This window comes from Triturus cristatus, chromosome 4_2 (genome assembly GCF_964204655.1).
Source record: "Triturus cristatus chromosome 4_2, aTriCri1.1, whole genome shotgun sequence".
NCBI classification, from domain to species: Eukaryota; Metazoa; Chordata; class Amphibia; order Caudata; family Salamandridae; genus Triturus; species Triturus cristatus.
This window is the reverse complement of record NC_140586.1, coordinates 740,895,099-740,911,665: the sequence shown is the minus strand read 5'-3', so window position 1 is coordinate 740,911,665 and position 16,567 is coordinate 740,895,099.

The window sequence follows — 16,567 nt, the reverse complement described above, 5'->3', positions numbered from 1 at the left end:
GGGTCTCCTTGCCCAGAAACAGGGTTTCCCTTATAGCCTCTTCTTGATACTCGGATAGCTTCTCGCATATACCTACCAGGAGAGCGGCATCAGGAAAGCTGTGGATTCGAGCCTCTAGTGCTGATATATCTTTCTCGAGTGACTTGAGTGTTGTGCGAATGGATTTCAAATCTCCATGTTGTTTGGCTAGGCATTCGTCCTGGATCACTGCCTTAAAGGAATCCCAAAGAGTAGCAGGTGAGCTAACTGAGCCCGTGTTTTGGTCACAATAGGTTTGAATTGCCGTGCGGACCTCTTCTTTAAAAGTGGAGTCCCTTAGTGCTCCCGGGGGCAGATGCCAAGTGAACGCTCTCGGGGGGGGGGGGGTGCCGGGGGGTGTGTGGTCAGCTGGACAGGGCGTGGTCTGAGAGTGTGTGTGGTAGGTGAGTGACCACTGGTTGCCATAGGAGAAGATCTCTAGTTAGCAACCAATAATCTATCGTGGACCATGCTCCGTTTTGCAAGAAGAAACATGGGTATTGGGGTGGGTGTGCCTCCAGATTTCCACAAAGTGATTGCCTTCTATAATAGTATTCAAGACGAGGGTAGCTTGTGGATGTGGGCATCTGGAGCTGCCCTCCATGTCCATAGGGTCTATGAGCAGAACATATCTGAAAGAAACACGTTAGTTAGATTCCTCACCTTAGAATATCCCCAGGTGTCAGACTGGATCCGGGAGATTTTTCGTCAGCAATACCCCTTGCGCGTCGCTAGGCGTCGTCTGCGGCTCCGCGTCCGTCGTCGGCGTCGTGCGCCGGAATGACGTCGTCGGAGTACTTAGACGCCGCCCTCGCGCGCTGACGTCAGTTCTTCTTTTTTCCGCGCCAGTAAGCGCAGATCCGGGAGAGCTACCCCTTTGAGTCTTTTTTGACTAAATCTTTTTGATCACTTTTGATCCTTGTCTGTCGACATCTGGTGCCGGTAGGATGCCTGGGTTCAAGGCTTGCGAGGATTGCCATCGACTGATGTCGGTGACCGATCACCACCGCCGGTGCCTCTACTGTTTAGGCCCCGACCACGACGCGAAGTCGTGCTCCGATTGCCAGGCCCTGACTTCGAAGGCTCGGCGGGAGCGGTCCCGCAAGCTTCTCGAGCTTCGCCACTCGGCTCCGCGTCGTGCGCGATCCCGGTCCAGGAGGAGGTCCAAGGATCGCTCGCGGAGCCCTAGCCGACGCCACCATCGATCGTCGGGCTCCAAGTCGTCGGGTAAGTCCAAACGCTCTAAGAAGTCCAAGAGGCGACATCGCTCTTCGGACTCCCCTCGCCGGTCGCGCGACTCGGCCGAGGGTCCGGGTGGTTCCACCCCCGCGGCTCCGGCGGAGCCGCAGGCGCCGCGCCCGTCCCCATACCCTCCGGTCCCTGGGACTAACGCGACGCCGGCGGAGGTCAGTGCCTTCCTCTCGGCCATGAGGAGCCTGGCCCCGCCGTCGACGCCCGCTGGCGCGCCTTCGGGCCCCGCGGACTCGACTGGGCGACCTTGCCTGCCGGCGGCTTCGGCCCCGGCGCCGTCGACGACTCCGGTCTCGACGCCGCAGGTCCCCGCGGGGCCCATGCCTGGGCCCCCGTCGACGCCGGTTGACCTAACCACTCCTCCACCGGCGCCGGCGAATGAACCACCGACGCCGCCACCGGCGCCGCCGGCGCAGACGCCTACACCCCCGGTGCCGCCGACGCCTTCGGTGCCGACTCCGGACGGCGTCCAACCCCAGTTTAGCCCTATTCCGGACCCGGCGCCGCAACGGCGTCGACCGACGCCGCGTCCGGCGCCGCTTGAAACCTATCATCTCTACAGTCCGGCTCCGATCATTTCTCCTGTTTATCAGGAATCGGAAGACGGGGCGACTGGGAGGGGTTCGAGGACCCTATGGCTGTTCAGTCGCAGCTTTCACAGGACTGGGCAGATGAACTGGGGGAGGCCAGTGGTCTGGATACCTCGCCAGACACTGGATTCACTTCTTCTCCGACTGTGGCTTCGGAGGAGGGTGCAGCATTTTCTGTGGTGCTGCGCAAGGCGGCCGCAGCCCTTGGGCTCGAGCTGCCTGCCGTGGCTGTGAGGACTAACATCCTCACTGAGGTGCTTCAAACCGCAGCAAGCTCCACTGAGCCTCTGCTGCCGTTCAATGAGGCCCTCACTGACGTTCTGCAGGGCACCTGGTCCAAGCCCTCCACAGTTCCTCCTGTGGATAGGAACGTTGCCAGGCGCCACCGCCCTGCTCCGGGCGACCCCAGTTTCCTGTCCCAACACCCCACCCCCGAGAGTCTGGTTATCCAGGCCTCTACCTCCTCATCCTCCTTCCCGACTGCTCCGCCGGACCGGGATTCCAAGAGACTCGAGCAGTTTGGCAAGAAACTGTTCTCGTCCCTTAGTTTGGGCCTGCGGTCTTTGAACACCGCCTGTGACTTGGACCGTTATTCCCATTCTCTGTGGGATACGGTGGAGGACGTGCTGCCCCTGTGTCCGGAGGAGGTTCGGACACGTCTTACCCAGGCTTTGGCCGATGGGAGGGATGCAGCGCGGCACGCCATACGATGTGGGCTTGACACCACGGACTCGCTGGGTCGGGCGATTTCCACCACGGTGGCGCTCCGCCGCCACGCCTGGATGCGGTCCACGTCATTTTCCGGGGATGTCCAGAACACCCTCATGGACATGCCCTTTGATGGCACTCGCCTGTTTGGTGAGAAGGCGGACAGTGCGCTGAACCGCTTTAAGGACTCCCGGGCTACGGCCAAGTCCTTGGGCTTCTCGGCTCCGCGGGCGCACACCTCCGCTTTTCGCCCCTTTCGTGGCCAAGGAAGGGGCGCCTCCTCACGTCCGCCAAGCCACCAGCCGCAGAACCAACCTGCGCGCGGTCGCGGACGTGGTTTCCGCCGTGGTGGATCTGGAGGACGAGGTGGTCAGCCCACATCCACCCCGGCAGCATCCGCCTCAAAGCCTTCCTAGTCCGAGCTTTCAGGCCCATTCCACGCCAGTGGGCGGCAGAGTTCGCCATCACCTGCTCCACTGGCGGTCCATTACATCGGATAGGTGGGTGCTGCAAATCGTCCGAAGGGGCTACTCCCTCCCCTTCGAGACGACCCCTCAAGCCATGCCACCGCAGCACCACCGTATCTCGGGGGATCATTTGAATCTTCTCCGCGAGGAAGTTTCGGCCCTCTTGGCCAAGGGGGCCGTCGAGCGCGTTCCGAGTCCAGAAGTAGGTCGTGGTTGTTATTCCCACTACTTTCTGGTTCCCAAGAAGGGCAAAGGGGGCCTACGCCCCATCTTGGACCTCTGGAACGTCAATGCCTTCGTCCGAAAGGAAAGGTTCAAGATGTTAACCTTGGCTCAGGTACTAGCTGCCCTAGACCCCGGAGACTGGATGGTAGCGTTGGACTTGCAGGACGCATACTTCCATATCCCCGTCCTGCCGGCCCACCGGCGTTACCTGCGGTTCACAGTGGGCCAAGAGCATTTTCAGTTTACCGTGCTCCCCTTCGGCCTCACCAGTGCCCCTCGGGTGTTCACGAAAGTGATGGCGGTGGTCGCAGCTCATCTGCGCAGATCAGGGGTTCCAGTCTTCCCCTATCTCGACGACTGGTTGTTGAAGGCGGGCTCGCCCCAGGCAGTCGTCTCCCACCTCCAGACTACGGCGGATCTCCTGCATTTGCTGGGATTTTCCATCAACGTGCCGAAGTCACACCTGAGTCCCTCTCAGAAGCTCCTCTTCATCGGAGCAGTTCTCGATTTGGCGCAGTTCCGGGTCTATCCACCGGAACAGCGGGTCCGGGATATACAGGCCCTGATTCCCATCTTTCGGCCTCTATCCTGGGTTTCGGTCAGGCTAGTGTTGCGGCTTCTGGGGCTGATGGCCTCCTGCATCCTACTAGTGCATCACGCCAGGCGGCGCATGCGGGCTCTGCAGTGGGACCTGAAGTTTCAGTGGGCCCAGCATCACGGCAACCTGTCCGACCATGTCTTGATCTCGGAGGGCACTGCACAACAGTTGCAGTGGTGGCTCACGGACCGCGATTGGGTCATGGGCAGGAGCCTCTCCCTTCCCCAACCGGAGCATGTAGTAGTGACGGATGTGTCCCTCCTGGGCTGGGGTGGCCATATGGGAGAGGCGGAGATCAGAGGCCTCTGGTCTCCGGCGGAGTCTCGTCTCCACATCAACCTGTTGGAGTTGAGAGCGATCCGACTTGCACTGAAAGCCTTCCTTCCCTCTGTCAGGGGCAGTGTCGTGCAGGTGTTCACGGACAACACCACCGCCATGTGGTATTGCAACAAACAGGGCGGGGTGGGGTCGTGGACCCTTTGTCAGGAGGCTCTGCGCCTCTGGACGTGGCTGGAACACCAGGGCGTCACCCTAGTGGTTCAACATCTGGCGGGCTCTCTGAACGCCAGAGCGGACGAACTCAGCCGCCGGTGCATGATGGATCACGAATGGCGTCTGAACTCCGAAGTGGCGCAAGGTCTCTTTCAGCAGTGGGGAGAGCCTTGGTTAGATCTATTCGCCACCGAAGAGAACGCGCAATGTCAGCAGTTCTGCGCGCTGGAATTTCCAAGGCGGCACTCGCTCGGCGACGCTTTTCGTCACGAGTGGAGTTGCGGTCTGTTGTACGCCTTTCCGCCTATACCACTTCTGCCCAGAGTGCTGAAGAAGATCAGGCACGACCGGGCCCAAGTCATCTTGGTGGCTCCGGATTGGGCACGAAGATACTGGTATCCCGAGCTACTCAGTATGTTGACCGATCCCCCGATACGTCTGCCCCTTCGGGAGGATCTTCTGTCGCAGCAGCAGGGGACGGTCCTCCACCCGAACCTGTCCAGCCTCCACCTCCATGCGTGGAGATTGAGCGACGGCAGTTGATGCCATTTGACTTGCCTCCTGAAGTCTGTGATATCATTCTGGCAGCCAGGCGTCCCTCCACAAAGACGGTATACGCCTGCCGGTGGAACAAATTTGTGGCATGGTGCACAGCAAAGGCTGTGGATCCCCTTTCCGCCCCTCTTTCTGAGGTTCTCCTCTTTCTTCTTTCTCTGGCCCGGCAGGGCTCTGCCCTGGGCACCCTGAAAGGTTATCTTGCTGCCATCTCCGCCTTCTTGCGGCTTCCTGATCAGCCTTCTCTTTTCAAGTCCCCTGTGGTTACACGCTTTCTAAAAGGCATTACTCACACGTTCCCTCCTGTCCCTTTTGTAATGCCTCAGTGGGACTTGAATCTGGTCTTGACATTCCTGATGTGCGCTCCCTTCGAGCCTCTTCACAATTGTCCTCTTCGTCTTCTGACTCTTAAGACTGCTTTTCTGGTAGCCATCACCTCGGCTAGACGGGTGAGTGAGCTCCAGGCTTTATCTTCAAAGCCTCCTTTTCTCTCTGTTCATCCGGACAAGGTTGTCCTTCGGCCTCGTCCTTCCTTTCTTCCGAAAGTGGTGACTCCATTTCATCTTGGGCAGTCTGTCACCTTGCCCACCTTCTTTCCGCCTCCGCATCCTTCCAAAGAGGAAGAGAGGCTCCACCGTCTGGACCCAAAACGTGCGCTCTCCTTTTATCTGGACCGCACGAAACAGTTCCGGGTGGACGACCAGCTTTTTGTTGGGTACGTGGGCGCTAAGAAGGGGAAAGCTGTGCACAAACGGACCATCTCTCGGTGGGTCGTTTTGTGTATCAAAATTTGCTATTCTTTGGCGAAAAAGGACCCTCCTGTTGGACTGCGCGCCCATTCTACTCGGGCCACAGCGGCTACTACTGCTTTGGGACGGGGAGTCCCTTTGCAGGACATCTGTCAGGCGGCGACGTGGGCTTCGTTACACACGTTTGCCAGGCATTATTGCCTTGACAGCCAAGTCCGGAGGGATGGCTTCTTTGGCCGTTCTGTCCTCCAGGACTTTCTGGTGTGATCTTGGTTCGCAGACCCACCACCGGGGATGGTATTGCTTGGGTATCTATTCTAAGGTGAGGAATCTAACTAACGTGTTTCTTTCAGATGAACAAGTTACTTACCTTCGGTAACGATGTATCTGTAAGAAACATTAGTTAGTTAGATTACTCACCGACCCACCCATCCTCCCTGTTCTGCGAACTGACATCTAGGGTTAAGGTTGTCCTTTTCAGGCCCTTAGATTTTATTTTTGGCACCAGTGTCGGTCTTTGCATGGCTCTGCGTTCCTGGCGCGGAAAGCTATGTACAAGAACTGACGTCAGCGCGCGAGGGCGGCGTCTAAGTACTCCGACAACGTCATTCCGGCGCACGACGCCGACGACGGACGCGGAGCCGCAGACGACGCCTAGCGACGCGCAAGGGGTATTGCTGACGAAAAATCTTCCGGATCCAGTCTGACGCCTGGGGATATTCTAAGGTGAGGAATCTAACTAACTAATGTTTCTTACAGATACATCATTACCGAAGGTAAGTAACTTGTTCTGTAGTCCCCACACCAAATCGTTGTCTATGAGCCAGTGCCTGAGACCAGGTGCCAGACGTTAGGGCCATAGATTTTGGAGATCGTGATAGGGTGATTGTAGAGTGTACCTGACAGAATAAGGTACTGCCTGTGAGAAGTTGGCCTGATATATGATGTCACTAGTTCTAGTGTATACCTTGTATCAGTCCAAACAACCCTTATGGTGATTGGTTGTAAAGTCAACCTTATAGACCAGCTATCCTAGTGGTAGCATGGACAAGAAAGTCTTAGGCTAAACTCTGTATGGCATGTGAAGCCAGCTGTTATACCATTACAATCCCTTGAATACCAAATCAAGGGACACCACACCATATATATATAAAATTAGAATGTGTTTATTCTAACATATACCCTCAGCACTCTTTATGAGTTCAGAGGTCTAAGCACAACAATTTCTTAAGTAGCATACGTTAAGTTACACAGGAAAAATACAGAGGCCCAGGGGCCACGCAAACCATATACTAAGACAGTGGTATAAGTACCACGTCACGAACAGGGAGTAGGCCTAGGGCCTAGGGAATCGCTGGGGCTACACTACCCTACTAATAGTTAGGAAGTGGGAGGCCCACGGGAAGCGTGTGCAGTGTGGAAACACACACGCGGGTTACATTAAAGTCAATGGGAATGTAGCAATTAGAAATAGGAAGAATAAGGACACTTCCGAAGTAACTAGGAGGAAGCAACTAAAGACTTAGACACTTGGATAGTCAATATCCACTGGAGCACTGGAGTACTCGCGTTACCTCACCCACAGGAGACGGGTGCATAGGTGTGAAGATGTGTCGGGTGTCGTCGCTGGATCCTATGAATGCCTGAAGAACAGATGCTGGCAGGCGGCCAGGAGGAAGATGTCCGGTGGATCCAAGGGTGGATCTTGAAGGAAGAACACCTGCAAGCAGAGGGGACAAAGTCTGGGTCACTAGCCAGTGACCGTGTGGAACCAGGAAGGAACCAGGCGATGTCGTGCAGAACACAGGTGATGTCTTGAAGCTTGTCTCTGCAGCTGCGTGGACCAGGTGGTGTTGAGGATGACCAGAACAAGGGTACGAGCTGTCCCACGAAGGATCTTGCTGCTGGCGGAGTCGACGTCCTGATTGGAGTCAACAATCCTTGGCAAAGGCAACCCACGCGGAATGGGAAATTCGCTTCAGGTGCAGACCAGGAAGGTCTGAGGTGCTTCTCTTTCACAGGGAAGCAAGGGCCAGTCTGGAGGAGCCAAACCAGCGATGGAAAGTCAAGGGTTCATCGTCACTGAGGCTACTAGCCAACAGGCAAGCAACCGGACAGACGCGTTGAGCAGGAAAATGCAGAAGGGCCCCACGCAGAACTCATGGGTTCTGGAGGACTGATCTTCGGTGCAGGTGGTGCTCGGGGTTGGGGCTTCTCAATCCCCAGAGCACAACTTTGAGGATGCCTCAGAAGCTGCGCTGGAAGCTACTCGCCAATTTTCCCAGGTAGCCGGTCCCACGTCTCTCGTCGCCTCCACGGATCTCAGCTTGGCTGTGGATGTGGACCAGGGTCAGAGAAGTCTGGAGGTCAAGGCGCTGGTCGGGCTCTGCAGTCGGTTCCTCGTAGAACTTGGGCAAAGCAAACGGCAGGTCGCTGTTGGTGCCTGTTTGCACAGGGTGGCCACTCCTTGGCCACAAGGGAGATTCTTCAGTCTTCTTGTTCGAATGTCGATGGTCCAGAGTTTCGTGTCTAGTTTCAGTTCAGGATAATCCCAAGTCCTAGGGACTCAGCTCCCACTCTTATACTAATCTGGGGGGCTGGGTTACCTGCTAGGTCCCTCCTATGGGTGGGACCAGGTAGGGGGGTGGTTACACCCCCTTCCCTTTGTCCAGTTTCACGCCAAGACTGGGGCTGGAGTGTCCCAGCACCGGTTTGAACCGGACTATGCATGGGACACCTTGTGTGCCCCAGGCAGTATCTCGTTTCTTTCATCCCTCCCTGCCCCAATACACTAAGCCCTGTCTAGGGTGGTGCTAGCACCTCCCAAGGCAGGAAACCTATTGTCCAAGCCTCCCTCACTGGAAGGACTCCCAGCAGCAGGAGGTCAGACTTGTGTCTGTGGCAGCAGCATCCATTTTGTGCTGCTGGGGCTCTGGTTAACTTTAACCGGGTAGTAGGTCTTCAACATGTCTTCTCCCTCTAGAAGGGGGAAATACTATCCTCATCGCCAGAAATAGTGTGGGGGTAGTATTCCAAAGTGTTAGACACCTTACACGACATGTTTTGATAAAGCCAAACCATAGTTACCATAACCGCGAGGATTATAAGGCACTTTAAGAGTATATGGTAGGCGATATCATAGAACATCTATAAGGACATGGTTCCGAAAGCTGCAGACAGGCTCAGCTCATGCTAGAGCACCATCTCACATGTTACCAAGCACTCTGCCTTCAGGATTTTTAAGGCCTGCCATAGGAGTGACTGAAAGGTTACCCATGTGTCTATATATAAGGTAGCTATAGGAATACTATACCTAAGCAAGGGGTGATTACACGACCTTGCCCAAGCTGAGTGATCAGCCAGTTGTGTCATGATGGGAGGCCAGCCAGGGGTGGCATAATACATGCTGCAGCCCCTGGTAGGCCTAGGGTACACCCATGCCCTGGGTACCTAAGGTACACTGTACAGGGCCCTATAGGGTGATCCTTACCAATTGGGTTATGTACCTAAAGTACATAGTATAAATTTAGAGAGAGAACAGCTGGGCTGTGGGTCTGATTAGCAGGCCCACAGCCACATCTAAGTCGAAAACCAGTGAAGCAGAAGCAAAAAGTGGGGGTGACCATAGGAAGCAGACCCTACTCTCCTACACACCCCCGCCCCCCAAACTTAGGGACATTAAACTAACCTTCACCAGTTGAGTCTTCATGTTCTAAATGGAAATATCTGGAGAGTCCATCTGCATTGGCATGGTCAGTCCCAGGTCTATGTTCCACTGTGAAGTCCATCACCTGTGGGGAAATGGACCACCTAAGAAGTTTGGGATTTTCACCCTTCATCTGCTTTAGCCACAAGAGGGGCTTATGGTCTGTCTGAATCTTGAAGTGAGTGCCAAACAGGTATGGCCTCAGCTTCTTCAGGGCCCAAACCACAGCAAAGGCCTCCCTCTCAATAGCTGACCAACGTTTCTCTCTAGGGATCAGCCTTCTACTAATAAAAGCAATGGGCTGGTCTTGACCATCTATATTCAGTTGTGAAAGAACAGCTCCCACACCCAACTCAGAAGCATCTGTTTGGACAATGAATTCTTCGGAGTAATCTGGACTTTTCAGAATAGGTGCAGTGCACATGGCCTGCTTCAGGTCATCAAATGCCTTCTGACAGCTTACTGTTCACTGAACTTTCTTTGGCATTTTCTTGGAGGTCAAGTCATTAAGTGGTGTCACAATGGACCCATAGTTCTTAACAAACTTTCTGTAGTACCCAGACAGGCCCAAGAAAGCTCTGACCTGTGTCTGGGTAATTGGAGGAGTCCAGTCCTTTATGGTCTGGATCTTGTTCTCCAGTGGCTGAACTTGACCCCCACCTACTAGGTGGCCCAGGTACACAACCTTGCCCTGCCCTATCTGGCACTTGGTGGCCTTGATAGTGAGGCCTGCCTTTTGCAGGGCCTCTAAAACATTCCTCAGGTGGACCAGGTGATCCTCCCAGGTGGAGCTAAAGACAGCAATATCATCAAGATAAGCTGCAGAGTAGTCATCCAGGCCTGTAAGGACTTGATTCACCAACCTTTGGAAAGTGGCAGGTGCATTCTTCAAGCCAAAGGGCATTACCACAAATTGATAATGTCCTCCTGGGGTTGAAAAAGCAGTTTTGGCCTTTGCACTCTCAGCTAGTGTGATTTGCCAGTAGCCTGCTGTCAGGTCAAATGTACTCAAAAACTTGGCAGCTGCCAATCTGTCAATGAGCTCATCTACCCTAGGTATTGGGTGGGCATCTGTCCTAGTGATAGCATTGAGACGTCTGTAATCCACGCAAAACCTCATCTCTCTCTTACCATCTTGGGTGTGAGGTTTTGGCACAAGAACTACAGGACTAGCCCAAGGGCTCTCTGAAGGTTCAATAACTCCCAGCTCTAACATCTTTTGTACCTCAATCTTTATGCAGTCCCTGACATGGTCAGGTTGCCTGTAGATTTTACTCTTCACAGGCAGACTGTCACCAGTGTCCACCTCATGGGTGCACCAGTTTGTCTGACTTGGGGTCAGAGAGAACATATGTCTATAGGCCTGTAGAACTTGTCTGCTGTCCTGTTGCTGATGGTTAGGGAGGCTGTCAGAAAAGACCACACCATCAACTGAACCATCATCAGGGTTCTGAGTCAGCAGGTCTGGGAGAGGGTCACTCTCTTCCTCCTGCCCCTCATTTGTAGCCATGAGTAAGCCCATGTCTGTCCTGTCAACATATGCCTTTAACCTGTTGACATGAAGCACCCTGTGGGGGCTTCTGGGTGTCCCAAGGTCCACCAAGTAGGGAACTTCTCCATTTTGTGCAACAATAGTGTGGGGTCCAGACCATTTGTCCTGGAGTGCTGCTGGGGCCACTGGCTCCAACACCCACACTTTCTGTCCTGGCTGGTACACAGTCAGCACAGCCTTTTGGTCATGCCAAGCTTTTTGGAGTTCTTGGCTTGCCACAAGGGTTTTAGAAGCCTTCTTCGTGTACTCTGCCATCCTTGAGCGGAGGCCAAGCACATAATCCACTATATCAAGCTTGGGTTGTCTGAGAGGTCTCTCCCATCCTTCCCCTCACAGGATGCCCAAACAAAAGTTCAGAAGGGCTGTGGCCAACCCCCTTTTGTGGGACATCTCTGTAAGCAAACAGAAGGCAGGGTAAAAGGATGTCCCATCTTCGCCTAAGCTTGTCTGGTAAACCTTTTATCATCCCTTTTAGGGTCTTGTTGAACCTTTCCACAAGCCCATTGCATTGTGGGTGATAGGGTGTAGTGAATTTGTAGTTAACACCACACTCCTTCCACATTGCAGTTAAATATCCTGACATGAAGTTGGCACCTCTGTCAGAGACAACCTCCTTTGGAAACCCCACTCTGGAGAATACTCCAAGTAGGGCCCTTGCCACAACAGGAGCTGTTGTGGTCCTCAGGGGTATAGCTTCTGGGTACCTGGTGGCATGGTCCACTATCACCAGTATGAATCTGTGCCCAGATGCTGTTTGGGGGTCCATTGGTCCAACAATGTCTATCCCCACTCTCTCAAAGGGAACCCCCACCACTGGTAGTGGTATTAGGGGGGCCTTTGTGGTGCCACCTGATTTGCCACTGGCTTGGCAGGTGACGCAGGAGTGACAAAACTCCTTGGTATCTTCTGACATGTGAGGCCAGTGATTGTGAGGGTCAAGCCTGTCCCACGTCTTATTCTGGCCTAAGTGTCCTGCAAGGGGAATATCATGGGCCAAGGTAAGAAGGAAGCCTCTGAAACTCAATGGTATGACCAACCTCCTGGATGCACCAGGCTTGGGGTCAATAGCCTCTGAGTACAGCAGCCCTTCATCCAAATACACTTTATGGGTACCTTGAGCATTCCCTGCAGCCTCAGCAGCAGCCTGCTGTCTGAGGGGTTCAAGAGAAGGGCAGTCTAATTGGGCCTGCCTCAGATGTGCCCTTGAAGGTCCCCCTGCCCCAAGAAACTCAAGCTGGTCAGGTTCCAGTTCTTCTAGGACAGTTCCTTCAGGGCTCTCAAAATCATCCTCGTGTGACGGCTGTTTCTCTACCTGAGGCAGGGGGGAAGGCACCGCCTTAACCCTACTGCTCTTTCTCTTGGGTTGTGTCTTGTCCATTGTCCCAGGATCCAGCACTTGTTCAGTGTTGCATTTTTTTTGCCTGTGACCTGGTCACAGCAAGGACATGTGCATCTATTCCCAGCATTTCTGCATGGGTCCTATATTCCACTTCAGCCCAAACTGAAGTTTCAAGGACATTTCCCAACAGACACTCAACAGGAAGGTCTGAACTTACCACAACTTTCTTGAGGCCAGTTATCCCTCCCCAGGAGAAGTTAACAATTGCCACACTATGGGAGGTAGTGGCATTGCTAGCGTCGGTCACTAGGTAATTCTCACCTAGGATGATCTGTCCAGGGTCCACAAAGGCAGGTGTCACCATTGTGACACTAGCACCTGTGTCCCTGTAGGCCTGAGCCATTCTCTGGTTGATTAAATGAGTCTGTCTGTACTTGCCCAGGTTACCGGGGCTCACAGTAGAGGACAAAGCTATGTCCCCATCACAGATCAGAACAGCCTGAGTGGGTATTCTGACTAGGCCAGAATCCACTTCAGTTCCCAGGGTTAACCCTATTACACCCTTTTGCTGGGAACCACCACTTACAGCTGGACTAGGGGGTACAGTTGCCTTAGGGGCAATGGTGGCTGGGGGCTTGTCCTTTTTGGTGCATTTACTATACCAATGGGAATTGGACTTACAATAGTTACACCAATGTTTCTTTTGCCCATCTTTCTTTTTATCCTTTTTGGGACCACCCTCCCCCTGAGCCTTTTGGGGGCCTGGTGAAGACTTCTGGTCTTTTGCTTTCTGCTCATTACCCTTCTGGTCTGCCTTTTTCTGATCACCGCCCTGGTTCTGGTTTTTCTGCTTAACTCTAGTCCTGACCCACCTATCTGCCTTCTTTCCCAATTCTTGGGGAGAAGTTAGGTCAGAGTCAATCAAGTGTTGATGCAGCAGCTGGTTTTTACAGTTGTTAAGGATTTGTTCTCTCATGATCAAATTATACAATCCTGTATAGTCCTTAACCTTACTACCCAATAACCAGGCTTCCAAAGCCTTAGTGGCACAATCTACAAAGTCAGTCCAGTCCTGAGTCTGTGTCTTCTGGGTATCCCTGAACAACAACCTGTATTGTTCAGTGGTTAGGCCAAACCCATCAATCAGAGCACTCTTCAGGACAGTGTAATTGTCAGCATCCTCATCACTAACTGTGAGGAGCTTGTCTCTACCTTTCTCAGAGAAGGAGAGCCACAAGATAGCTGCCCACTGACTTTGGGGTACCTGCTGTACTTTGCAAGCCCTCTCCAAAGCAGTTATCCATTTGTGGATGTCATCCCCACACTTGTAGGGAGGGACAATCTTGCTCAGGTTTCTATTGTCATAGGTCCTGTCTCTATCCTTAGGGATAGTGCTGCCACCAGTGGGTCCTAACCCACTTAACTTTTGCTCTCTGGCCAGAGCAAGTCTCTCTTTGGCAAGGGCAAGTTCTTCCCTTTCAATCCCTCATTCTGGCCTGATGCTCTTTTCTCTGTGGAGAAGTCATTCCCCTGTGAGAAGAGGCATTGGAGCTGTTAGAGACATGGGAGTGGATAGATTCCCTGGAAGGGGATCTTCCTCTCCTGCTTCTCTGGTTAAGTCCACCTGAGGGTCTGAATGGGGGGGCCCATTCAGACTCCCATGTAGGCTTAAGTTAGCCTGGCTAAGTCTCCTAACTTGGACCTGGCTGTCTACCTCATCTCCTGAAGTCCCTGGTGACTCATCTAGATCAGTGTTGTGAGGGGAGTCTTCTGTAGAGGGCAGGCCCTCATTTGTACCTAAGGTACCATCCTGGGAGGCTCTCCCAGGATGGTATCTTAGATCAGATATGGACGTAAGATCTCCACTAGATACATGAGGGTAGGGTTTGAACCCTGTTTTAACTTTCTGGAGGTACACAATTGTCTCATCTCCTGAAAAGTTAGGGTATCATATCTAGAGGGGATCTTTCTAGGATATCCCCCTCCTGAGAGAGAATCATCTTGATCTCCTCTCAGAGACATGATCTAGTGAGGGTGTGGTGTGTGCACCTACCTACACTAGTTGTATCTACTAAAACCTCTATAGTAGTTGTAGTCAGGGTGTGCTAGGCACTTCAACCTACAACAACTAAGTTCAGTAGAACTTAAGTATTCTAAGATTGTGTTTTATATGTACCTTACAGTACCTAATGTGATCTTTCAATTTGATATCTCAAGATCATAATGGTATCACAACAGCAAGCTCAGATCCCAACCGCTGCTCACCAATGTGAGAAGTTGGCCTGATATATGATGTCACTAGTTCTAGTGTACACCTTGTATCAGTCCAAACAACCCTTATGGTGATTGGTTGTAAAGTCAACCTTATAGACCAGCTATCCTAGTGGTAGCACGGACAAGAGCAGTCTTAGGCTAAACTCTGTATGGCATGTGAAGCCAGCTGTTATACCATTATGATCCCTTGAATACCAAATGAAAGGACACAACACCAGATATATATAAAATTAGAATGTATTTATTCTAACATATACCCTCAGCACTCTTTATGAGTTCAGAGGTCTAAGCACAACAATCTCTTAAGTAGCATACGTTAAGTTACACAGGAAAAATACATTCTGATGGATACATCTGCCAGTGGATTCCTCACCTTGTGAATATCCCCTGCGCCAGCATTCCACGGAACTTTTCTTCCCCAGCATTCCACGTCGACGTGGGCGACGTCACAATACATCGGCTCCGCACGCGACTCCGTACGACGTCATCGGAGCCATAAGAAGCCCACGTCGGCGTGATGACGTCAGTTCCCTTTTTTCCGCGCCGTCGACGCGCAACGGTTTTTTCCCAGTGCTCTCTAGATACTTTGTAATCTAGTGGTGTATTCTTGTTAAAATCGGAATGTCTTCGACGAGGAAGTCGGGCTTTAAGCCCTGTAGGGAGTGCGGAGGCCTGATGTCCATGACGGATCCGCATCAGAATTGTTTATGGTGTCTCTCTTCTGATCATGATGTGGATGAGTGCGGGTGCTGTAGGAGCATGAATCCTAAAGCACTGAAGGAGAGGAAGACCAAACTCTTCATGAAGAAGATCGGTGAGGAGAAGAGAGGGAGGAAAAAGGAGAAGTCCAGGCGGGAGTCTTCGACTTCGAGGTCGTCGAAGTCGAAGAAGCACCATAAGAAGAGGAAGCATTCTTCTCGGCGTCGGTCCTCGAAGTCTAAGAGGTCGAGGTCGGCTTCGCCTCGTCGACGTCAGAGCAAGATCTTGTCTCCTTCGCCTTCTCCGGATAAGTCTTCGAAGTCTCCCTCTCCGAAGCGGACTCCGGCTCGTTCCCCGACGCCGTCTCCGGCGCCGTCCAAGGCTTCGACTCCTGGTCGGGTGGAATCTGATGTGGAGCAGGAGCAGGAAGAGTCTGTCCCGGTGCCTGATGACTCCGTGGTTCCGGTGGAGGATTCGGAGGAGCCGACGTCGGTGGCTCCACAGGAGGATACAGGGGCAGTTCCTTATCCCCAATTCCCGGCTCCAGGTACGGATCCTTCGGGATTTCTGAATGCCATGTATGGCATTTTTCAGAGAGCATCCTTCCCATCCGGAGCACCAGCAGGTCCCGTGGGTCCGATGGCGTTTTCTCTGGGAGTGCCGCAGCAATATGCTCAGGCTCCTTTTCTGCCTTTTATGCCGATGGCGCCTTCTTGGCAGTTTCCGGCGCCGGTTGGGAATCCGGCTCGACCTCGGATGGATGGTCAATCTTCGGAGCCTTCTTTGACGCCGAGGCCGACTCCATCGACGCCGCATCCGGCGCCGCCGACTCCACCTGTAGCGCCTCCGACGCCGATGCCTTTGGCTCCACCGACGCCGCGTACGACGTCGACGACGCCGGCTCCCCGGAATCGATCGAGGCGTGAAGCCCAAAGGGTTTTGGAGGAGGAAAGATTTCGTGCTGAGGTGGAAGAAGGTGAGGTCGACTCTTCTTCGGACGAGTTTGGAGGTATAGAGGTAGCAAGTGGTTTGGATACCACCCCGGAGTGGGAGCATGCTTCTGCAAGGTCTTCTCCACCACAGGAATTGGCGCCCTACCATGTTGTGATCAAGAAGGCCGCGGAGTTGTTAGATCTGCAGCTGCCCTCTGTGGAATACAAGTCCAATCTGCTCACAGAGGTGTTGCACTCCCCGACGTCGGCTTCTGAGCCTTTGCTACCTTTCAATGAGGCTCTCTTGGAACCAGTATTGGAGGTGTGGAAGAAGCCTCTGTCAGCTCCAGCAGTTTGCAGGCAGGTGGCAAGGAGATACAGGGTTGCGCCAGGAGACCCGGATTTTTTATCC